This window comes from Trachypithecus francoisi, unplaced genomic scaffold, assembly GCF_009764315.1.
Source record: "Trachypithecus francoisi isolate TF-2019V2 unplaced genomic scaffold, Tfra_2.0 Lachesis_group4, whole genome shotgun sequence".
NCBI classification, from domain to species: domain Eukaryota; kingdom Metazoa; phylum Chordata; class Mammalia; order Primates; family Cercopithecidae; genus Trachypithecus; species Trachypithecus francoisi.
The window spans coordinates 96356428-96382915 of record NW_022681469.1 but is presented as its reverse complement, the minus strand read 5'-3'; the positions used below and the strand labels follow the sequence as shown (position 1 = coordinate 96382915).

Genomic DNA, 26488 nt, shown 5'->3' with positions numbered 1-26488 from the left:
AACACGGTGAAACCCCGTCTCTACTAAAAATACAAAAAAAAACTAGCCGGGCGAGATGGCGGGCGCCTGTAGTCCCAGCTACTCGGGAGGCTGAGGCAGGAGAATGGCGTGAACCCGGGAGGCGGAGCTTGCAGTGAGCTGAGATCCGGCCACTGCACTCCAGTTCGGGCAACAGAGCGAGACTCCGCCTCAAAAAAAAAAAAAAAAAAAAAAAAAAAAAAAAATCCATTATAGGTTCACACATATGTATATAAACATGTGTATGTATGTGTATATGTATATAAACACACATGTATGTGATAAAAGATGTAGTCTAATTATACTGAAATATTTAAAAATCAAAAAACAAAAACGATCTTCTCCCCTAATCTCTTTCTAGCGTTTTAGACAAATTTACACAAGATTTTCAGACAAAATTGAATACATCAATCTTTATTTACATGAATGCAACTGTTTTATTTAATAAAATCTTAGTGATTTTTCCATATTGAAGCTCATTCTTTTAGAGACACCTAGTACTTCATTGTATGCATGCATAAAAATTTATCTAGTCTGTCCTCTACTGAAAGACATACAGGCTGCTTCCATTTTTGCAGTTGTAATTAGTGTGGCGATCAGCATCCAAAAACAAATACATATACACACACAAGAGATATATATATATATATTTCTCTCTGAACATATATATATATACACACACACATTAGCAAGTAAACACTAAGAGCTAAAAATAGAATTGCTAGATCAAAGGATACATGATTTTTCAATTGTCAGATATTGTCATACTATCCTTTAAACAGGTTGTAGCAATGACATTTTCATTAAGAGGGCTTCATTTCATTATATGTTAAAATAATAATAATGAATTGCCTCATAAAACACTCCAGTATAAATGCTGAGGACGTGTGGCAAAAGGAGTGATTAAAATAGAGTAAAAACGAAATTCTGAATTCTAATCTCATTTTCCCCAATGTAGTATTTTTAAAAAATCTAACCACACATTTATCTCCTTACTTGAAAAATATAAACAACATTGATAGAACTCATAAGGTTATACAGGTTGAACATCTCTAATCCAAAAATCTGAAATGCTCCAAACTCCAAAATTTCTTGAACACCAACATGACACCACAAGTGGAAAATTCCACACCTGACCTCACGTGACAGATCACAGTCAAAACTTTGTTTCATGCACAAAATTAAAAATACGATATCAAAGTACTTTCATGCTATGTACATAAGGTGTACATGAAGCATAAATGAATTTTGTTTAGACTTGGGTCCTCTCCCCAGACAACTTATTATGTATTTGCAAATATTCCAAAATCCAGAAAAATCCCAAATCTGAAACACTTCTGGTCTCAAGCATTTCAGATTAGGGATACTCAACCTGTATAATAAAAGTAAACAGGCCAGGAGCAGTGGCTCATTCCTATAATCCCAGAACTTTGGGAGGCTGAGGCAGGAGGACTGCTTAAGCCCAAATTCAAGACCAGTCTGGGCAACAGAGTAAGACCCCATCTCAAAAAACAAAACAAAACAAAAAACCTAATTAAATGGCTACTTTACAAAAAACATAAATGCTATTCTGTTTTATCTATATTCTGCACCTCATCAACCATCTCTTTGTGACTATACTAATTTTTCAAAGTGTCAATGAAAAACTAATCTCAACAACAAATGCTAGAATATGAAAAACCAGAGCTCAAAATATGAAGATAGTACTTAAATTCACTTTGACATAGTATCTCAAGGCCTCTCCTATCACCTATAAAATCATTCTGTTCTTTTTTTTTTTTTTTTTTTTTTTTGAGGCGGAGTCTCGCTCTGTCGCCCAGACTGGAGTGCAGTGGCCGGATCTCAGCTCACTGCAAGCTCCGCCTCCCGGGTTTACGCCATTCTCCTGCCTCAGCCTCCCGAGTAGCTGGGACTACAGGCGCCCGCCACCTCGCCCGGCTAGTTTTTGTATTTTTAGTAGAGACGGGGTTTCACCGTGTTAGCCAGGATGGTCTCGATCTCCTGACCTCGTGATCCGCCCGTCTCGGCCTCCCAAAGTGCTGGGATTACAGGCTTGAGCCACCGCGCCCGGCCAATCATTCTGTTCTTAAAAGAACTGTGGAAGATAAATTATTTCCATTTATTGCCACAGTGTCTTGGAGTCTGTTTCCTTTTAAAATCTATGAAGGTTGTAATTAAAGTATTTCTAGCAGAAAATATTTGATTCATAAGATGATTTAAAGAATTAAGAGTAATTTGCTAATAAGTTTCATTCATAGTAATTCTTAACTGTACCCATTAAAGAAATCTTGTAACTTGAAATGTATGTGTTAAAATTATAAAAAGATATTGTTTAATGTGACACAGACTGAAATGGCTTATTAGGAAAGAAATCCATGATAAAAAGTACAAACTAATATATAAGGCATGGGATTTTAAAAGATGAAATGTTCTATATAAGGAGATTATCTTTGGGTTGACAAATCCATGACTTCAGAAATGATGTCAAGCATGTTTTGCCTAATAAAATCTTTTATATAAGGGTGCTTAATTTTATTTGGTAAAATGGTTTTCTTTATTCCCTTTGAATTTGTATAGAAACTTCTAGAAATCCTCATATCGACTTTCCATATACATATCTGATATCTTGGGCAATCCATTTGTTAAATTATTGTTTCATTACACAGGTATACATAAATTAATTTTGTAAAAAATTTCAGGTATTACTGGATAGAGACAAGAGTCTTTTTAACTCGGCCAGCTTTCCATCTCTGCTCTTTCCCTAGGAATAATGCCTGTTACACTTTGTTTTTATGTCTCTACAGACCTATTCCTATATATTTACATATTTGTACCTATAGAAAATATGAAGTATTGTTATGTATGCTTCATTTCTATAAATACTTAAATATAACTAAAACATAATATGCTACTATATTTATACAAGTATTATCTTACTATATTAGTGATATATGAAACTTGCTTATTTTCCCACAGAAAAATGTATTTTGGAGAACTTTTCAGGTTAGTACATATGAAACCATGTTATTCTTTTAGCTGTTGCAGATTCATAGAATGAGTGTAGTTTATTTAGCTTCTGAGAAACATGGCAGTTGTTTCTATTTTTCCCATGTCTTCAAGAAATGCTGCAGTGAACATCCTAATGAATTGCATCATTAGAAACAATATTGCCCATATCACAATGATTTCTTTCACTTGATAATTAAGTTGTGACTATGAAAGTTCAGTAATATTAAAACGTTGAAAATCTTTTATTAAAAACATTACTCAAATTCTGATAATACTGGCATGAAGAAATCGACAGTTCCCCTCTGCAAAAAGCAAATATAAAACTGGACATCATCATCAAAGACAGCCTTTTAAGGGTGCTGAAAATTGCCCAAAGACTGTTAGAAAAATGAGGCACATTTATTCTTGCAAAACTGCTAGAGCTTGAGGTAAGAGTGTGACTCTGTGGCCTTCTTGCCTAGGGCTGTCCCCATGTACCTCCCCAGGGGCCCAGCTCAGCTGGTGGTAACTGAAGCTTTATCAATGCTATGGCCTAGGCATTTGTGTCCCTCCCAAATTCATATGCTAAAACCCTGATTCCCAGTGGGATGGTATTTGGAGGTGGAGTCTTTGGGGGAGGTGATTAGGGTTAGAAAAGTTCATGAGGGTGGAGCCCCCATCTTGGCAGGAATGCCCTTTTCAGAAGCTGAAAGGACCAGAGCTCACTCTCTCCACCATGTTAGGGTATAGTGTGCTTACTTCATCTTACTGAAATTCTTTTTAGGTTTTATTTTCGAACAAAATTTAGTAAAACTTTGAGATGGTTTGGGACCACTATTACTTCAAATATTTTTTTCTCTCTCCCTCTTTCCTTTCTGTCTGAAACTCCCATTACATGTATGTTGGAATGTTTGACATTGTCCCACAGGTCTCCAAGGCTTTGTTCCCTATTCTTACAAATCTCTTTTCTTTCTCTTGTTGGAACAAATACTTTTTATTGATCTTCATATTTTCTCTGCCATCTTAAATCTGTTGAGTCTACCCAATGAAATTTTCATTTCAAACACTGTGCTTTTCAAATCTAAAATCTCTACTTGGTTCTTTTCGAGTTTGCTTCTTTACTGAGGTTCTCTATTTATTGTGTCCTGTTAGCATCTTGTTCACGTATTTTTCTTTTCTTTTCCTTTTTTTTTTTTTTTTTGAAAGAAACAGTATCTTTACTGCCCAGGCTAGACTGATGTGGCTATTCACAGGTGTGATCACAGCCTTGAACTACTGGGCTCAAGTAATCCTCCCGCCTCAGCCTCCTGTGTAGCTAGGGCTACAGGCACATGTCACCATGCCCAGACTATATTTTCCTTTAATTCTTTCAACATATTTTAAATAGCCAATTTGAAGTCTTGAATAAATCCAATACTGAGCCCAGTCAGAGTCAGTTTTATTGACTATTTTTCCTGATGATGAGTCACGTTTTCCCGGTATTTCTTTTCTTTGCCATGTCTAGCAGTTTGGGGTTGAATATGGAACCCTTAACAGTAACTGTAGATTTATTTATTTTTTTTCAGAGTTATTGAGTTTTTAAATAATTGTTCTGGACTTAAACTGCAGAATCGGTTTCCCTCCAAGGTATGCTGTCAGGACATCGGTTTAACATTTTAATTCTTATTTTTACATTTTAGTCTCTCTCTCCTGGGGTTGTACCTATGTCTGTAAAGCTTAATGCTGGACCAATCTTGTACTCCAACAGCAATTTGAGTCAATGTTGTGGCCAAATCAGCAAAGGCTATGTTAAAAAACCTCAAGTTTATAAGACTTCACTCTCAGTGAGTTGAGCTGCGATGGACTGGGAAATAAATGCATTCAAAGTTGCAACCAGTTCTCAAGTCCCCATCAGCTTTCACTTTTTTCCAGGTTCTCTTGGGTCTCCCTATGTGGAGAGCTCATCTTAACCCTTCCATGGCTCTCTCATTTCTAGGATTTCCCTACTAAATTTCTGCTGGGCCACAATGTCAAATTAGCACAGCAGCAGGTTTTCTCTATTTGTTTCCAACCAAATCCACCACTTTTCACCAGCAAAGTCGCAGGTTTAGTTTGTGTGTCTTCTCTTTCCTTCCTAGCCTGAATCAAGTCACTCCACAACTCTTGGGCAGCAAAGCTGCTGGTTTTCTCACCTAGTCCTAATCTCACTGTCTCAGTTAATTCAGGCTGCTATGACAAAAATATCATAGCCTGGGTAGCTTAAATGACAGAAATTTATTTCTCACAGGTCTGAAGGTTGGGAAGTCCAAGATCAAGGTGCTGGCTCACTTCCTAGTTTGCAGAGGGATGCCTTCTTACTGTATTAGTCTGTTCTCGTGCTGCTATGACCCAAGATGGGGTAATTCATGAAGAAAAGAGGTTTAATTGACTCACAGTTCCACATGGCTCCCCAGCCTCAGGAAATTTACAATCGTGGTGGAAGACACCTCTTCACAGGGCAGCAGGAGAAAGAATGAGTGCCAGTAGGGAAAATACCAAATGCTTATATAACCATCAGATCTTGTGAGAACTTACCTACTATCACGAGAACAGGAAACCACCCTCATGATTCAACTACCTCCTACCAGGTCCCTCCCACGTCATGTAGTATGGGATTACAATTCAAGATGAGATATAAGTGGGACACAAAGCCAAACTATATCACCTACCTTCCTCCACTACACAGGACTGAAAACCAGGGGCTTATTTTCTGGAGAGAGTAAGATAAGAGGTACCTCTCAACCAAAGACAATGAAATAATATGGAAGACAGGATTATTAAATGCTGATGCAAACCCCTCCACCTGATTCTCCCTCGACTATCTGAAGCCTTCAGCTTGGTCTTTACCTTCAAGGCAGATGTGAAGTCTTCTTCATACTCTACAGAATATGACCAGTCAACAAGAAAGACACAGACATGAAGATCAGGTATTACCCCCAAATAACCCAGCTACAAACTAGCTACAGTAACATTCAACATGAAATCAGAGCATCAAGTTTTTAGCCCCTGACTCTTAATGAGCTAAGAATCTTGGGATACTGAACAGCTGAGAAAAGCCTAGTAAATGAAAGAGATTAAAATAAATAGGTAAAAATTACTCAGGTTGAAAAAAGCAACAGTCATAAAAATTATCAAAGAAAAAGAAGAATATTGTACTCATGAAACTAGAATAAGATAGTTATAGAGGAAACAAAAGAGCTCTTAGAAAATAAAAATACAAAAGCAGAAAGAAAAAATTCAACGGAAATCATGGAAGGTAAATACGGGGAAATACCACAAAATGTAGAAAAGCAGAGGAGTAGAAAAATAGAAGAAAATTAGAGAACCCGATTAGAGGGCATCTAAACCAGATGGGTTTTGGAAAGAAAGGAGAGAGAAAACGGAGGGGAGAAAAACAATAATGAAATATTTAACGTTTTCCAGAAATGAAAGACGTAAGTTGCTGGAATAAATGGTACACTGAGCGCCCAGCAAAACAGATGAAAACAGACTCATGTTAAGATATTTTGTTGTGAAATATCAGAATACTGAGAAAAAAGAAAAAAATAACATGTCAAGAATCAGGAATGATTTTGAACTGCTCAGTGATGACATCTAAAGATAGAAGATGATGCAATGATGCCTTTAAAAACATTTCCCCCCAGGAATTCTTTACCCTGCCAAACTATCAATCAAGTGTGAGGATAGTTAAAAACAATTTTCAGTCTTGCTCACAAGGTTTCACAAAATTAACCTACCACAAACACTATTCCTCAGAAAGATTAAAAACAAAAACAAAAACAAAAGACATGCTGCTCTCTAAGCATGAAACAAGCAAAACAAAGAGGGAGATAGAGAATACAGGATCTAGAAGGCCCAACTCATGAAAAAGGCAAAGATGATTTCCGAGAAGATTGATGACATGTGTACACCAGCTACAGAAAATGAATCTGTATTCAGCTTAGAAGGCTCCAGGAGTGACATCTTCAAGAAAATGAAGTTGACAAATCTGAATCAACACACTGAGAGTTGATTTTGAAAACAAGCACAGATTTGGGGGTTGAATTATAGCCAAGTAGTATATACAAAAAACGAAGCAAATAAATTAAGTCTGAGAAAATGAAAATACAGGAATAGAGAATACCAACTACAATTTACTAATGGATCTGCTAACAAATACTAATCTAATCAAAATTACGAATATAATTAGGTGAAAGAACTGAGGGATTGGAAGAGTATATGATATGTATATGTGGTGAAGGAAAATGAAAAGAGCTAAATCCTCATCCTCCATAATGGTTAAAACCAAAAAAATCAAGAATCAGCAACATTTGCACACCATTTACTGACATACCAAAAGAATCAGCTAAAAATGTTCAATGTAGTAGCCTCCTGGGAGGAAGAAACAGAAATAGAATTGGGGAGCACCTCTGGTCTTTCATCCATATGTGCATTAATAGTTTTAATAAAATATAAAAACCTAAAAAACATGTATGTATATATAAAATGTGTAAATAGTACTAGTTTGCATGCTGAAAAATCAAATAATTATAACCACTTTTCTAGAGTTAAAAACAGGCAAGATTTTTTCGCTTGAGGACAGAAACCTGGAGAACACAAAGTTATCCTTAGATGACATGGTTTGTTAAATTATTTTTTCTATATACTGACATGAAATATATTTCAATAAAACATCCAACTACAACCTAAGATATAAAAACTATAATTAAAAACCTATAAAAATAGTTAAACGGCTATTCTTTACATTTATAAACGTAATGATTTAACTTATACAAAACGAACTGCTTCTACTTACTGCCATGTTTATCTAGTGTCACTCTAAATTTTCCTTAACTGGCACACTACCAATTCCATTCTCATAAGAAACTGGGGCTCAAAAATTATTGACCTATAATCAAACATAATTTATATTTGAATATGTTATACTTAAAATAACAGATCTTTTTTCTTCTTTGCCCTTGATTCAGGGGGAAATGACATGGATCTTGATACGTAAGATATTTTATAAGCTACTAGAATTACCTCATCAATTTGGATACAGTCATGTGCCACATAACATTATTTCAGTCGACCACAGACCACATACACAACAGTGGTTCCAAAAAATTATAATGCAGTTGAAAAATTATCTCGGCCGGGCGCGGTGGCTCAAGCCTGTAATCCCAGCACTTTGGGAGGCCGAGACGGGCGGATCACGAGGTCAGGAGATCGAGACCATCCTGGCTAACATGGTGAAACCCCGTCTCTACTAAAAAAATACAAAAAAAAAACTAGCCGGGCGAGGTGGTGGCCGCCTGTAGTCCCAGCTACTCGGGAGGCTGAGGCAGGAGAATGGCGTAAACCCGGGAGGCGGAGCTTGCAGTGAGCTGAGATCCGGCCACTGCACTCCAGCCCGGGCGACAGAGCAAGACTCCGTCTCAAAAAAAAAAAAAAGAAAAATTATCTCAAGAAAATGTACAGTGAAAGGTTTAACAGAAGTTTTTGCTGACTTCAACAAGCTCCTTAAAAAGTTTGAAAACATGAACCCCGACAATGAAAGGTTTTCATTACTAGACAGGAATGTTCATATATCTGCTTATAAGCAAATCTATGATGAAAAAAAGAAACAAACCCAAGGAAACCACCATGAACAGATTTCTGAAAAGAGTGATACCCCCTCAAGAAGATCCTAAGGCAGGTTCTTCAGGAGATTCCAAAAGAAGGCACTGTTATCATAGGAAATGATAGCTCCATGGGTGTTATTGCCCCTGAAGACCTTCCAGTGGGACAGGATGTGAAGGTAGAAGACACTGATATTGATGATCCTGACCCTGTGTAGGCCAAGGCTAATGTGTCTGCATCTTCGTTAACAAAAAAGATTAAAAGGTTAAAACAAAATTAATAGAAAAAAGCTTATAGGACTGGGTGCAGTGGCTCATGACCATAATCCCAGCACTTTGGGAGGCTGAGGCAGATGGACCACTTGAGGTCAGGAGTTCAAGACCAGCCTGGCCAACATGGTGAAACCTCGACTACTAAAAATACAAAAAACAGCCAGGTGTGGTGGTGCACACCTATAAGTCCAGCTACTTGGGAGGCTGAGACAGGAGAATCACTTGAACCACTCTACTCCAGCTTGGGTGACAGAGCAAGACTCCATCTTAAAAAAAAAAAAAAAAAAAAAGCTTATGGAATAAAGACATTAAAAAAGAAAATATTTTTGTACAGTTGTACAATGCATTTGTATTTTAAGTTAAGTATTATTACACAAGAGTTGGAGTTTATAAAGTAAAAAAGTTATAGTAAGATAAGGTTAATTTAATACTGAAGAAAAAATTTTTAAAAATAAATTACTTATAGTCTAAAGTAGCATACAATAATATCCTAGGCCTTCACATTCACTCACCACTCACTCATCCAGAGCAACTGCCAGTTCTGCAAGCTCCATTCATGGTAAGCCACAAGTATAAAATGTCACAGAGTACAGTTTGTAGCCTAGGAACAACAGGCCATAATAGCCTACATATAGTAGACTCACCCAGAGCAACTTCCAATTCTGCAAGCTACATTCATGGTAAGCCACAGGTGTAAAATGTTACACAGGTTTGTAGCCTATGAATGACAGGCCAAACAGCCTACATGTAAAACAGACTATACCATCTATGTGTGTGGTAGTACAATCTATGTTTGTGTTAGTACACTCTATGTTTGCACGATCATGAAATCACTCAATGATGCATTTCTCAGAATGTATCCCCTTTGTTAAGTGATGCACGACTATTTTATTCCTGCCTTGTTCAACACTCAGTGTGTTTTTTACTTTTGCTTATATCACCCTTTAAAGTACTGGGTGAAATATTTCACAAAAGTATATACAAAGCACTGCATTAAAAATAAGCACAAAAAATATTTTTGACAGTAAAAATAAGTTGGAAACAAATTATCTTCTTCAAAGGTATAATGCCTCCCAGTCATCCCTTCTGGACATGAATGCTCACATTAACAAGACAGTGAAACACAGACACACCATACACAGAATCCTAGGATGGAATATAAAAACACAGTTCAAATACTAGAAAACTTTGATTCTGTGTGTCCAGATACAACCTTGCTCATAATAGCCTTATTTATTTAGCACAGTTTCAGAAATTCGCAAAGTCCAAAGAGGTCCTAACTCAGTGAAACAGCAGATTATACAATCTATAATGAACAGGTTATTTTAAGTTTTAACCTCACATTTCTTATATGAAAGACTTCTGGTTATAAGAAACTTAGGCAATCTGATAATTTGTTCAATACAGTGAAAGAACACTTTAAATAGATGAAATCACTTTTCTCACTGCAAATTTCTCTATGGCAAGCATCAACACTATAGACAACTGGATATCCTTGCTAGCCCTTCACTTCTAACAATTAAAGATTGAGCTGGGTACATTTTGAAAATACTGGTAACAAAATGAACTAAAAATATGAACTAAAAAGACAATAACTTGTCCTTCGTAAATTTACTTTACATGAAAATACCTGTCTCAAATGTTGTAGAACTTTTCACAAGTCCTTTTCCATAATGATAATTTTCTGCTTTAACAGAATTTCCTTTATATACTTTGGTTTGATAAAACAGCATTAATGATGTAGTTCACATTTGGACTCAGTGAAAAGATCTGCCCATTGGCCTAGAAATAGCTTGCCCGCACATATTTTAATATGGGTAGCCCTAGGCAAATCATGAAGTAACCATCTCCCCTCACCTCTTGTTTTCCACAGCTCTTTCCTCCATTCCAGGGCCTGCCTTCCTATTCTTATCCCCAAATATTGCAATATTCTTAAACTGCCCTGGTCCTACAAAAAGAATCTCCCAAATACTGCTGCACAATTCTATTACTTGCCCCTTCTCAAGTTCTCTCATATTCTCTATTTCAAACATTTACCACACTAAATTGTTAAAAGATTATTCTGTCAGAAGAAAAAGTAAAAAAAGAGTCTATCACCTACGATTTATTGAAATTCCCTTTCACTTGCAGAATCAAACACATTACCACCATTCTTTATTCCTTGTATCTCAGGAGAAGGTATGCCCTTCCTCCTCTACAAGGCTACTACCTGTCAATCAATCAACTCCTCCTACCCACTGTGGGACCATGATCCATGGGTTATTCCTCTAAAACTTCAATATTTTTTCATTTGATATTTCTGCATCTACCAATATGCTGACATCTTCTCCATCCTTAAATAATAACTTTTAAAAATCCCTATATGAAACCTCACTTCTAAGTCACAGCCTTATCTCTCTCCTTTTCCCCACCACACTTTTCAAAGAGTAGTCTGTGCTGTGCATTATCTTTCCAGTTCTCCACCCATGCCATCTCAGCCACAGCTCTCCTTAAACTTCTTGGAAAAGATCAGGAATGACAACTGACAAACCAATCACACACTCCGTCTTCATTCTACTTAAGGACAGACTATCACTGCTGATGCTATCTCTCAGGTTTTCATTCTTTTCTTGAGTGATCTCATTTATTTCTGAGGCTTCATTTAGTTTCCATATGATGATAATTTCCAAGTATTAGTTACAGCACTCACCTTTCTTCAACTGCCTTCTTCACGTTTTTCCCTGGGAGTCCCAAAGATGGTGCCTTTAATTTACCATTTTCAAAACTACTCATTGACTCTAACCAAGTCTACCACGACTACAGATTCTACCTCTCATTTATATTATGACATCACCAACTACCCATTCTCTGATGCTTATAATCTCAGAATCATCCAATGTTTTTCTTCTCCCTAACCCCCAGACATCTAATTCTTCTTCAAATATTTTCATTCTACTTCATAAAAGTCTCAAAGTAATCTTCATCACAATTTTACTCTAAACATTTCACTGTCTGGTTTAGAGTTTCTAATCATCACAATCTCACTCTAAAAATTTCACTGTCTGGTTTAGAGTTTCTAATCTTCTCTTGCCTAGACTACTCTAAAAGTCTCTTAACTGGTTTACTAATCCCCAATCTCTCCCTACCATAGTCCAAGCTTCCTACTATGTCCGGAAATATCCTTGTTAAATAGGATATTTAGCTCACATAGGAGAAAGCTAGATATATGGAGAGTCCTTTTTTTTTCTTTTTAGAACTCAAAAAAATAGCACTGTTGCCAATTTACTCTCATAATGTAGTAGTCCTGCTTTGAACAAATTTTTATTTACCCAACCACCAATTAACAAAGCAAGTCAAAACTTCATTATTTTACGAGAAAATATGTAGTATAATGAATCAAAATTGTTTGAAAATGTTGTACACACCTAATAAACATTCATAAATGTGAAATATGATTATAGAATCACTGAGATAGTTTATTAAGTATTCTAATTTGAATCTCAAAACTATGTAATTTTAGAATAAATTTCACTGATAGGGCCTGTTTTCAAAATAATACTTTACATATGTACTTACAAAAATACCTAGAATTCATAACAGATCCAATGATAAACTGGTTCTTCAATTCAGTCACAAAGGAGGTGACTGAAGAAAAGTCATCTGACTCCCTTGCCCATTCACTGCTATCTCCCTACTCTAAGCTACCATCATCTCTTGCCTGTCTGCCGTAGTAGTCACTTGACCAGTTCCCTTACTTTCACTCTAGTTCTCAACAATATTCTCCCCAGAGTGGCTAGAGCCATCATTTCGAAACATAAAACAGATTTTGTTACTCTCCTGCTAAAACTATTCAAAGGCTTCCCCACTGTACTTAGAAAACTAGCCACACTCTTGACCATGGCCGCTTAGAGCCTTCAGGATTTGGCACCCATTTTACCTCTCTGTGTTCAACTTCTCCAACTCTTTCCTTTTGTCTGCTGTCTCCAGTCACACTGGGCTCCTTTCTCTTTTCAAACTAGACCAGTTCATCTCCCATCTCTCATTTCCCATCTTTACCATCTTCTGTTCTCTCTCCTTGAAATGCTCCTTCCAGAGATCCGCACACATACCAATATTCTCTTCATTTTGTCACAGTGTAACTATTACCTCCCCAGAAAGTAAACCCAAACATCCATTCTAAACTATGCTACCACCCTTACTATATAGTCACTCGCCATCCTATTAGTTTCATTTTCATCACAGTACTCATCTGAAATTATTTTTTGCTTATGTTTCCCCTCACTAAAAATTCACTCATTGTTCCGTCTCCTCTGGCACTAGGACAGTGCTTGACACAGTAGACATATAGCTGATGTCTCTCAAAGCTGTATCACCCAAGCTTCAGATTCATATTTCCTTGCCTACATCTCTACAGAAAATCTCCCATGGGCACCACAAAAATGAGTATATCCAGAAATTATCATGTTACTTCCTAAATTTGGTCTTCCTCCCGTATTGCCTATCTTCATAGCAACCATGAATAGCTGTTCGATCTCCTTTATTCTATCTAACCTGTCATGAAGAATTTTTAATTTAAATCTTGCATATTTCTCAAATAATATCCCGTTTTCTCTATCTCCACTGTCACTGCCTTAGTTCACTCTCTCATCATCTCTCACCTGAATATCTAAAACCTTCTACAGGCATACTTCATTTTACTGCACTTCGTTTTATTGTGCTTCACAGATATTGTGGTTTTTAAAAAACTGAATGTGGCAACCCCACACTGATCAAGTCTACTGAAGCCATTTTTCCAACAGCATGTGCTCACTTCATGTCTTTGTGTCACATTTTTGTAATTTTCACAATATTTCAAACTTTTTCATTATTATTATGCCAGTTATGATGATCTATGATCAGTAATCTTGTTAAAATTGACAATAAATGCACACATTCATGGGGTGATATTTCAATACATATAACGTATGGTGATCGGGTCAAGGTAATTACCACATCCATCACATCAGTGCTCTCTGATGTTACTACTGTTAACTCTTTTGGGCATCATGAATCATCCCCATATAAGACAGCCGATAAATGTGTGTGTTCTGACTGGTCTACCAACCGGCCATTCCTCGTCTCCCTCTCCTCAGACCTCCTTAATCCCTGAGACATAACGATATTGAAACGAGGCTAATTAATAATTCTACAATTATCTCTAAGAGTTCAAGTGAAAGGAAGAGTAGCAAGTCTCTCACTTTAAATCAAAAGCTAGAAATGATTACATTTAATAAGGAAGGGAAGTTGAAAGCAAAGAGGCTGAAAGGCCTCTTGAGCTAAACAGCCAAGTTGTGAATGCAAAGGAAAAGTTCTTGAAGGAAATTAAAAGTGCTACTCCAGTGAACACAGGAGTGTTTCAGATGAGTACTGTGATGAAAAGAAAGCAAAACAGCATTATTGATGATATGGGGAAAGTTTGAGTGGTCCAGAGATCAAACCAGTCACAGCATTCTCTTAAACCAAAGTCTAATCCAGAGTAAGGCCCTAACTCCCTTCAATTCTATGAAGCCTGAGAGAGGCGAAGAGCTACTGGAAAAAAGTCTGAAGCTAGCACAGGTTGTTCATGAGGTTTACGGAAAGACATCATCTCACAACATAAAAGTGTAAGGTGAAGCAGCAAGTGCCGATGTAGAAGCTACAACAAGTTACCCAAAAGATCTAGCTAAGATCATTGATGAAGGTGGTGACTAAGCTACACAACAGATAGATTTTCAGTGCAGACAAAATAGCTTTGTATTAGCTATATAGGATTTCACAGCTAGTGAAAAGTCAACGCTTGGCCTCAAACCTTGCAAGGACAGTTTGACTCTAGTTAGAGGCAAATACAGGTAGTGACTTTAAGCTGAAGCCAATCCTCATTTACTATTCTGAAAAATCCTATGTCCCATAAAAACTATGCTAAACTACTCTAACTGTGCACTATAAATGGAACAAAACCTTGATGACAGCACATCGTTTTACAACAAGGTTTACTGAATTTATTAAGTCCACTGTTGAGACCTACTGTTCAGAAAAAAAGATTCCTTTCAAAATATTACTGCTCATTGACAACTCACCTTATCACCCAAGAGCTCTGACAGACATGTACAGGAGATGAATGTTATTTTCATGCTTGCTAACAAAACATCTGTTTTGCAGCCCATGGATTAAGGAGTAATTCTGACTTTCAAATCTTATTTAAGAAATACATCTCACAAGAAGAGAAAACCAAACACCGCATGTTCTCACTCATAGGTGGGAACTGAACAATGAGATCACTTGGACTCGGGAAGGGGAACATCACACACTGGGGCCTATCATGGGGAGGGGGGAGGAGGGAGGGATTGCATTGGGGAGTTATACATGATATAAACGTTATGCACATGTACCCTAGAACTTAAAGTATAATAAAAAAAAAAAAAAGAAATACATCTCATAAGACAATACTGCCATAGATAATGATTCCTCTGATGGATGCGGGCAAATTGAAAACCTTTTGGAAAAGATTCACCATTTATGTCATTAAGAACACTTGTGATTCATGGGAGAAGGTCAAAACATCCTTCAAAATGTTGATTCACAGGAGTCTGGAAGAAGTTGAGTCCAACTCTCATCAATGACTTCGAGGGATTCAAGACTTTAGTGGATAAGTCACTGTGGATGTGGTGGAAAAAGTAAGGGAATGAGAATTAGAAGTGGAGCCTGAAGATGTAGGCTGAATTGCTACAATCTCATGATAAAACGTTAACAGAAGAGGAGTTGGTCTTTACAAGTGGGCAAAAAAAGTGGTTTCTTGAGATGGAATCTACTCCTAGTGAAGATGCTGTAAATATTGTTGAAATGACAACAAAGAATTTAGAATATTACATAAGTTTAGCTGGTAAAGCACCAGGGTTTGAGAGGATTGATTCCAATTTTTAATGAAGTTCTACTGTAGATAAAATGTTCTCAAACAGCAGCACATATTACCAGCAAATCTTTCATGAAAAAAGAGTCTATCAATGTGGCAAACTTTATTTTTGTCTTATTTTAAGAAACTACCACAGCCACTCCAACCTTCAACAACCACCACCCTGATCAGTCAGTAGGCATCAGCATCAAGGCAAGACCCTCCACCAGCAAAAGATTTCAACTCTCTGAATGCTCTGATGATTGTTAGCATTTTTAAGCTTTAACGTATTTTTAAATCAAGGTATGTACATTTTTTAGTCATAATGCTATTATACACTTAATAATCTACAGTATAGTGTAATCATACTTTTACATGCACTGGGAAACAAAAAAATTTGTGTGATTTGCTTCATTGTGATATGTGTTTTATTGCAGTGGTCCAGAATTGAACCCATGATATCTCTGAGGTATGCCTATATTTATTTTCCTTACTTCATCTATACCCAATACCACTAGCAGTGTGTGCTTTCTGAAATACAAATATGACCATGTTTCTCCCCTGGCTAAAATCATTCAAGTTTCCCATCACCTACAGAATCAAAATTCCTTAATATAGCATAAGGGCCTTCACATTCTCCTCTGCTAGCTGACCACTCCAAACATCCCCACTTGCCTCTCCTTACAGGGGCCCTTTTATTCCAACCACACTGGACCATTTGCCATTCCATAGATTCATTGCTTCATACTGCTGTAAATTCATCTTAATTGTCTCAAATGAAGACTTCCCTGACCCGTCCTAGCAGATTTACAATATAGAGCACTTACCACATTATAGAGTACAGTTGATCTTCATTATTCTGTGTTTGCGAATTTGCCTACTTGCTAAAATTTACTTATAATCCAATAATCGATACTTATAGAGCTTTTGTGGTCATTAGTGGATATGCACGGACTGGTGAAAAATTTGAATCACCCAACATTGCACAGTCCCAGCTGAGGTGGAACAAAGCAACACTCTGCTTTCTTGTTTCGGCTCTCATACTAAAAGCAAGTATCCTTTTTATAGTTTATTTTGTGCCACTTTTTTTTTTTTTTGCATTTTTCTGTTTTTTGATTTCACAAAATGGTCCCCAATCATAGCACTGAAATGCTATCTAGTGTTTATCATGAGAAGGCTCTGGTGTGCCTTACAGAAAAATGTACATATTAGACAAGCTTCGTTGAGGCATGAGTTATAGTGAGCTTGGCTATGAGTACAATGTTAATGAATCAATAATATATAATAAAGTATCTTTATAGAGAAAAACACATAAAAAAGGCTATATATTGACCAGTTGATGAAATATTGTGATTAAAGACTTGCAGGAACCTAACCCCGCATTTTCCCTAGAAGCAACAGCTCAGTATTTGATAATTCTGCAGTTGCAGAGACTTTATACACCATAACTATCTTGAATAATGATAACTAACTGTATTTTAATTTACATGTCTATCTCCTACAGAAAATTAGTGGGCTCACTGTGGATATGGCATTTTATTTATTTTTGTACTCTAATTCTTAGTATTATTCCAGACACACCACATGTAATAAATAGTAATTGAATGAAATTTTAAAATTCTGGTTTCTCATCATTGTAATGTGATTTGCTCTATATAGTTATACTTTATGGTAAGAGCCCACGTAGGTCAAGCTGCACACTGGCCCCCCATCTCAGTGAGGCCTTGCTCAATTGCATAATGGTCTGAATGTCATCCTTCATTCTCGATCCTGTCCCTCTTTTATAGCCAAAGACTATGCTTTTTAAGTTCAAACTTAAAATGACAGTTAAATCAAAAGGCATTTACACTGACTTTTCCTCAGGTCAGTTGGCCCTAATAGGCATAGTAGACCTCAAAACTATTAGACACACTTCCAGTTAAAGTGGAAGACTGAACACATATGCCTACGTTCCCTCCCTCCTGAGGACCCACTAAAATGACAAAGCAGGTCTATAATTTTAAAAAAGAATAAAACAGCAATAATACTGGAGGGGAGGTGAGACAGAAATAAAAGAGAAAGAGATTAGCAAACCAGAAGTTTTAGGAACTGTTTAGAAGTTAGAAAACAGATAAGAAAAGTTTGCTGTTTTGGCAAAGAAGGTACAGTTGAAAAATTGAAGATACTTCTCTCACAAAACATTTAAAAATGCTAAATAAAACACTGAAAACATCCTCTAAAAAAAAAAAAAAAAGTCCCCAAGAACATCCCTGTGGACCAACAAGAAGGGGAGAAAACAAACTAGTAAGTAGGTATTGAAGTTATGACTGCCCTGGGGTGTTTAGGATTTCAGTACCCAGGAGTTCAGAAGCTGCCATTTAGACCCTGGCCTGTTCAAGACGAAGAATGCAACTTAGACTTCCCCACATGAAGCTAAGATCTTACAGGACTAACCCCTACTTTGTAAGAGTAGTCTAATAAAAACATGCCTGTTGGCCAAGGAAGACAATAAGGATGTCGGCCTGTCTCAGATTGGACTCCATATTAGCAGAAAGAATATCACCTGAGAATTAGTAATCACAGCCTACTCTCAAGGATTCAGGGTTCCAAATATACCTACCTAGTTCAGAACACCCCAAGGAGAGAAACTACAAAGTGATCTTGGGTCAGTGGCTTCCAAAGATGCCAAAGAAAAGCCTTGGCAAGACTTGGAAAGAATGTGTCCTCTAACCGAGGTGCACGGAATTTCCTTCAATAAAACCAAGCGAAGCAAGAGCACACAATTCAAAAATCATAAAACACAAAAAGACAGGTAGCTGAAAACACAAGAAAGTAATACTAGCAGGAAAGAAAGCAGGTAAGATTGAAAAATCTTAAAATCTAAGACTTTAGAAGTAAGCACAGTTCCTCCCAAGTGGACTTTCTCTGCACCTCCCTCAAGAAGTCTGTGCACACTTAAAATGACTCATACTAGAGTCAATAGTTACTGTGTAAAATTGAAAACATAAACATATGCTAAGATGTATATTTTTGAAAATTACCACACCACCTCTCCCTAGTGAGCATTTGGAAATGTACTATGCCATTTTTTATTGTCTCAGTAACTATGGTAGAAAACTAAATATTAAGGGACACTAAACACTGAGTAGTGTTCAGGTCAGGACAATTCTGCATTGCAAAGTATAGTATTGCCAAAAATGCCAGTCATGAATTGAGAACCACTTTACTAATATAACTAAATCTGAAACTACTAACCATGATTAACTCTATGAAGTAAGAGTAGGGATAGAAACCTTTAACTTTCATGGTACATTCATTCTTCCATGCTGATTTAACTTTGCATGTCATGTAGCATTAATAATTTTAAAAGCTTAATTAAAAATAAATTGATCATAAATAAGTAATGTGATGGGAGAACTATGTCACTCATAGCCAACATAAATTCCTCCCTCCAGGTATACTAGCTTGTTCAGAGCATGAAGAATACAGAAAAGCATGTGACTGCCCTGAAATTTCTATGCTCAGAAAAGTAGTCTCTTCATACACTTAAATATTTCTTAGTTAAAATATCTCCAGAATTAAAACAGGCTTACTTACTAATGCTGGTTGTGTGCACATGCATGAGGTACCTAAAACTTCTTTTGAGAGGCAGCAACTGCAACAGTAATGCTTTCCATGGCTGACAAAAAGCCCAAGAAAGGAGTCAAGACTCAAAAAAATAACCATACAGAGTTGTAGTGGTGAGGTGGAATGGCTCAGTGGTACAGCTCAAGAGTGCATCACGTAGCAAACTAATGAGAGCCTATTGTTAACAACTGATCTATCAATGAGGCAACTTGGTTTTAGATGTGATGGGAGGCCAATTAATGAAACATCTGTACAGGTGAAAATGGAAGATGACGATATAATTGATGCGTATACGAAGCAGACAGGAAGTGTCTACTAAAAGATCTGCACTTACTCAAGAACTTTGCCTCTCAAATTTTCCAAATACACACACACACAAAATCTGGATCTACAAATCACATCCTGACCACTACAGTATAGAAATACTTTTGCTTTCCATCTCTTTTTATTGTACAGTGTAGTTGTTATACATAGGCAGACTGGAATTATATTTTATATTAAATGGCCAATATGTTTACATCAACATTAAATGGAGGTGGGATAAGGACAAAATAAACTGTTTTTCTAAAAACATACCCCTTTCTCAATTATGATACATTCATTCAACTTTTATCTTCATACTATGAATTATTTTGCTCTGCTTAACAAAAACAATAAAGCCAAACAGAAGTTCTTGCAAACCTTGTTTCATTCTAGAATTTCAGTGTTTTCCATTCAGTGCTATAAACCATTATACAGCCTTTCTGTATGTAGCTGTTAAATGTATGGCAATCTTTATCTGTAAGCAAGAATAAAATTATTCTAAAAGAACTCCAAGATAGTTTTTCCCTTAAGGGCCTTGTTGTTTAAACTTTTTATATACTAAAAAATCAGAACAGGTTCAAACACTATAATGAGAAAAATCTGGACTCGAGAACTAGCTCAACCCAGACCTGGGACTTGAAGTACATGAAAATGTAAAAGAAAATATCTAAGACATCATCACGAGGCCCTCAATTATTTAAAAATAGAGTGATCCCTCAAGAGATAAATTGATAAAACAGAAAAATAAACTTAGCAGAAAAAAGCAACCCTAAATGAAGATGGGTAGAAATATTGAGAAATATTTAATTGAAGTGTCTAAGATACACCCTTAAGATAAGAACACAATGAAACAAAGAGTAAGAATCTATATGGTATTGTACGCTGTTGGTAGGATATCTGGTCAAGCCTAGAAGAAAAGGAAGTAAAAAAATTGACCTATGTCTCCAAACGTGTCCAGGGAAGAACCTGCCTACTCCATATTCCATGTTTTTTCAATCTTCACACTGCTGTCATTTGGGGCCAGATTAATTCTTTGTTGTGGGGTCTGTCCCAATGAATTGCTCAGTAACAACCCTGGCCTCTACCCGCTAGATGTCAGTTACATCCCACCCTTAGGTGTGACAACCAAAGATGGCTTCAAATATTACCAAATGTCCCTTTGGGGCAAAACTGCCCCCTTAGAGAATCACTGGTATATTCTAAATAACAAATAGATCTAACTGTATTAGCTCTGTGCTATTTCTGGCATCAGGATCACTCCACTTTTCTTGCTCACCTACTAAATGCTTCATAATATTCTGGCTTTCTAGAGACAGTATGGTCATGATTCTAAGATGTATTTGCTATAGTGTTCTTTTACGAAATTGAAAAGAAGATGTCAAAGAGGAAGGCTCAGACCAAAAGTAAAGTGAAACTTTCTGGTAAGAATCAAGCCACATACTTTCCACACTTCCCCACAAAACTTAGCATGGTGGGCTCATGCCTGTAATCCCAGTACTATGCAAGGCCAAGAAGGGAGGATGGCTTGAGACCAGTAGTTCTGAGACCAGGATAGGCAACAACACAGTGAGACCTGGACCCTACAAAAATTAAAAAAAAAAAAAAAAATAGCTGCACATAGTGGTGTGGACCTGTAGTCCCAGTTACTTGGGAGGGATCATTAGGGCCCAGAAATTCAGTGAGCTACAATCAGGCCACTGCACTCAACTGGGTGACAGAGGGAGACGCTATCTTAAAAAAGTGAAAAATACCTGGGCGCAGTGGCTCACGCCTGTAATCCCAGCACTTTGGGGGACAGATCACGAGGTGAGGAGATCAAGACCATCCTGGCTAATACAGTGAAACCCTGTCTCTAACTAAAAATACAGAAAATTAGCCGGGCATGGTGGTGGGCGCCTATAGTCCCAGCTACTTGGGAGGCTGAGGCAGAAGAATGGGGTGAACCCAGGAGGCGGAGCTTGCAGTGAGCTGAGAATGCGCCACTGCACCCCAGCCTGGGCGACAGAGCGAGACTCCGTCTCAAAAATAAAATAAAATAAAAAATATAAAATAAAAAAATAAAATAAAATAAAAAATTATATATTCCTATCAGTATCCTTCTCAGTTCTTCTAATTTAATAATAATAATTTAATAATTTAAAAGTTCCTCTGCTCTTTCCCTCCCCATATGACAGTACCCACACTCATCCATCGTCATTCCAGTTAACGTCCTTCCATTGTTTTTAACAGTATATAATGTGGGGATAAAAGATATTTGACCAACTAATTAATACCCAGGTAGGTAGTTTCTAAAGAACTTTTCCATCCTTTAGTAATAAATGAGTCAAACATGAGAACAACCTGCTCAAATCTAGGGGCCATAACAATTTATTTAAAAATAAAATAACCAAAAAAAAAAAAAACCCAAAACAAAAACAAAAACCTGTAAAACAAGACCACGGTTTATTCTGGGGAAAACACTAGAATCTTGGGGGGTGGGTGCGGGGAATTTCCAAACCCTGAAAATCCAGAGACTGCCTTCACCTAGGAATTCCTTGAAAACCTCAAGATACCCTATGTCATTTGGCTTGTCATGGTGAATTTGCAACGTCCTTATATTTATCTTTTACTCTCCCTTCCCTCTGCCACCAATGTCTTTCAGGCTCTCCTTAATTCACCTTTAAATTACCACCACAAGCCTCTTCCTACCATTCTCTTCTTCACTGTAATCCACTCGATGTAAGACTATCACACCAAACATGTTACAAAATCATTTTAATGACCAGATTGCATTAGAAAAACATGATTTTCTGGGGATGTTTAACTTTCTCTTAATATCTAGCTTTCCGTCTGTTCAACCTAATGCACTCTTATTCCTTAATATAAACTCTCTGTTCTAACCACAACGATTATTTTACTTCCTATATGCACAACCACATATCTAATTCTCACCTAAATGTCTTCACTTTTGTTACTCATCCCATCTAAGGACTACTTTTTTTCCTTGGTTATTCCACACTTACCCAGTTTATGACCTATCTCTTGCTTTTGTAGAATAAAATTTTAGAGCTAAAATGAGTCCCTGAAGTCATCTCAAAATTAACTCAATCAAGTAGCAAGTCTCTCCCCAAAGGTGAACATTTCTTCTTCTGAATTCTTTCAGAACTTACAGTCTGCCACACATGATAAAACACTACTTATATGGCTAAACTGTGTTTTCGCCTAACATCTTCAATTAAAAAGAACAAAAATAGCAAAGCCTATGTTTATGGATGATGCCTGACTGGGGGAATACAAAGAAACTGCTTCTTCCCTCAAATAAACTATATAATCTTTTTATTTGTGTAATACCAGTATATACATATATAAACAGATTCGCTTTTAGTGAAAATTTCTACTGGAGAGTAACAAATTCTAAGTTGCTCTTTTTGGAGATAATTTGCGAAAGAAGGAACTCCAGGTTTGGATGATAAAAGGGAAGGGAACTAGATTGATGGCAGAGTAGGAGTAGAAGATATTAGCAGTGCACACTCTTAGAAGAGGTAACAGAGGCAGAGATAAAATAAATTTGCAGCCTAGAATTGCAGTGTGTTGGGAAGGAGGGGATGGAGATATTCATAAGGACAGACAGAGCCAAGTCAGTGTTCCATGGTTACATTCTGATGAGTACTGGCATGAAATTATCAAGGGTGGAAACAAACTATAAATACCGACTTGGCTATAGCAAGCTGAGCGAGTTAAATAAAGGTTACTAAAAGCTTATTTTTTTTTTAAATCTCAAACATCCAAGTTATGCTATCTCTAGGACAGAAGTTGGAATCAATAACTTTTAAGTGAACATAAGAAAGGATCTGAATAAAATGCCCTCAAAAATGCCTCCTAGGATTTATAAGCACTTTATTTGGGGGCGGGGGGCCTTATTGGAAGTCCTGAAAAGTTTCTTTCAAGAAAGTAATGGTGAATGGAAACTAATTGTATAGTATCTGGTATTTCCAAATTGAGTAGCATAAAATGATAATCTAACATTTGGGTGAATAGTAAAACTTTATAAAGATTATTAAATTCCTTCATGGAAAATTTCTCCACCTACTGGTTTTCAAGAGCTTAATGCTAAGGGTTGGTGATGGCAAACCGAGACTACTTTGTCTCACAAGATATTCCAACCCTTTAAAAATGGGGCTTACAGTTTTTTTATGATGCTCCATTCCAAAAGATTACTAGTTAAAAAATAAAAAACATTTAAATGGATTTGTATAAAAATATGCATGATTTCCGGGCATCGTGGCTCACGCTTGTAATCCCAGCACTTTGGGAGGCCAAGGCAGGCAGATCACGAGGTCAGGAGTTCAGGACCATCCTGGCCAACACGGTGAAACCCCGTCTCTACTAAAAATACAAAAATTAGCTAGGCGTGGTGGCACACATCTGTAATCCCAGCTACTCAGGAGGCTGAGGCAGGAAAATCATTTGAACCCGGGAGGCGGAGGTTGCAGGGAGCTGAGATCGCGCCACTGCACTCCAGCAGCCTGGGCAACAGAGCAAGACTCCGTCTCAAAAAAAAAAAAAAAAAAAAAGCATGATTATCATTTCAAAAATAAGCAACTTTAATAAACTTCTTTACTCAATTATCTGAGTTTCTTATATCAAAGCTCTCTATAAGAAACCCAATTATCTGAGTTTCTTATACCTTCTAGCTCGGAGCTAGAAGGATATTAAAAGAGGAATTAAAGGCAAATAATTTTTTATTTATGTAACTAAAGTTAGATTTTCCATATAACAATTTATTATGTGCATATAGACATACATATTCTAGTAAATAAAAAGACAAATCCACTCGAAGATAGCCACATTCAAACTTCAAATAATATTTATTATAGTTAATGAAAAAAATCAATGTTTCTTTTAGAAAAGTAACTCAAGCACTAAGCTGGTAATACCAATAAAGTATTTATAGTAATATTCTATAGATTATTTATAAACTCTGCCACTACAGAACTAGAACAGAACGTTCTGAAACATTCAAGAATTTGTAAACAACTGACATTAGCCCTCACTATATCACCAGATTGGATGCTGTTCAAATGAACTGCGACTAGAATTAGTACTTCCAATTCCTTAGTAAGCAATTGTTACAAAATAGGATTTCATTTTCTTTATATGCATCACATGTTGTATCTGATACAAGATGATGGGAGTTATATTGTTTATATGAAAATCAGCTGATGCTTTGGAAAGAACCTCCCCCCCCAAAAAAAGCAAGTGACAAAACAACAAAACAAAATGATAAACTGCTGTAAAATTAAGGGTAAAACAAGTATAAACAATTGAGGAGTCATAAAACATTAGAAATCTAGATCTTATATACAGACTGCTTCACAAACTTTTAAGTTCTCACTCGAAAGCTAGTAACCAGTGATAATGCATTGGCTTATATAAGAATGATGACCCAGAGCTCCTGGCAAAAGACACATACTCAAAGACAAGACTGACACATGAATGTAGATTTTTAAGTAATATATTATTTAAGATATGTGTGAATCGTTTTTTATGACTCTTCACTTAAATCACTTTCAATCAGCCAAAACTACCACCAGTTCTGATCATATCAGATTAAAGGCTTTTACTCATAATAGAGGCATCAAAATTTCTTCTGGATACCCCAAAAAAGCTATTGGCAATAGCTGCCTTTAGAATAACGTTTCTCAGCTTCATCACTTCTGACATTTTGGGCTGGATGATTCCTTGTTGAGACGGGCTGCCCTGTGCACTGTTTGCAGCATCCCTGACCTATACCTTATACATAGTAGTAGCAACACCTTCTCAGTTGTGACAGCCAAATATTCCTGAAGAGGGTTCAGCAAAATCATCCCTGTTGAGAAATACTGACTTAGAAAGTGATGAAGATGGGACAAAAGACTTATCAGCTCCTCCTCCCTTTTCTGAACCATTTAAATTACCATTATGGTAGGCTGAATAATAGTCTCCCCCTCCACATGCTATCTATGTCTTAATTCCTGACACCTGTGAATGTCACCATAGTTGGAAAGTTTCACAGGTGTGATTAAAGATCTTGTGATGGGAGGTTATTCCAGAGTGCACTAAATGCCCTCACAAGTGTCCTTCGCAGAGGGAGATTTCTCTCTCTGACACACATACACACACGTGGGGAAATGAAAAACACAGAGTTGAGAGAGATTTGAAATGCTGGCCTTGAAGACTGCAGTGTGTAGCCACAAGCCAAGGAATGCCAGAAGCCACCAGAAACTGGAAAAGGTGACAAGTAAGTTCTCCCTTAGATTCTTTGGAGGAAAATTGTCCCTGTTGACACCTTCATTTTGGCCCAATTATACTGATTTCAGATGTCTGGCCTTCAGAATTGTAAGAAAATAAATTTATTTATGTCACTAAGTGTGTGGCAATTTGTCACAAGTCACAAAAAACTAATACAATCATAAAAAGATTTTAGTGACTTAAAAATATAATTTTTAAATCTGCAACAAGCAAATGAGATAATGTGTGGAGAGCACTTAACACAGACCTTGAAACATGGTGGTATCAATAATATTACCAAATGCTTACATCAGCGTTAACTATAACTAAATGCCAACCTCTTGATAGCAAGAAGATAAAAACAAGGAAGCTCAAATAGTAAAACTGGGTATGAATGAAAACACACAAATCATCTTCTCATGTGATGAGTGTATTTGCCCATTGTATATGCGCTGTGTTATACTTTGTTCTGTACTGAAAAGATAAATTATGGATGAGGCCATCTAATGGTGGCTTCCTTGGAGAACCATGTCTGAATATTCATTAG

The 26488-nt window shown here is 36.7% G+C and overlaps 1 protein-coding gene across 13 annotated transcripts in view; it reads right to left on the bottom strand.

Annotated features, from left to right (window-relative positions):
• Positions 1-26488, bottom strand: part of MPP6 (membrane palmitoylated protein 6) — a 111034-nt gene that overhangs the window by 77052 nt on the left and 7494 nt on the right. For 4 of the 13 annotated variants that reach the window (XM_033192534.1, XM_033192536.1, XM_033192545.1 and 1 more), the window contains exon 1: positions 11587-12098. The exons of 8 other annotated variants lie outside the window; for them this stretch is intronic. The gene's annotated coding sequence lies outside the window, so the exon portion shown is untranslated. Of the gene's footprint in view, positions 1-11586; positions 12099-26488 lie in introns of those variants that run through there. One more of the 13 variants, XM_033192538.1, reaches the window with a different exon arrangement.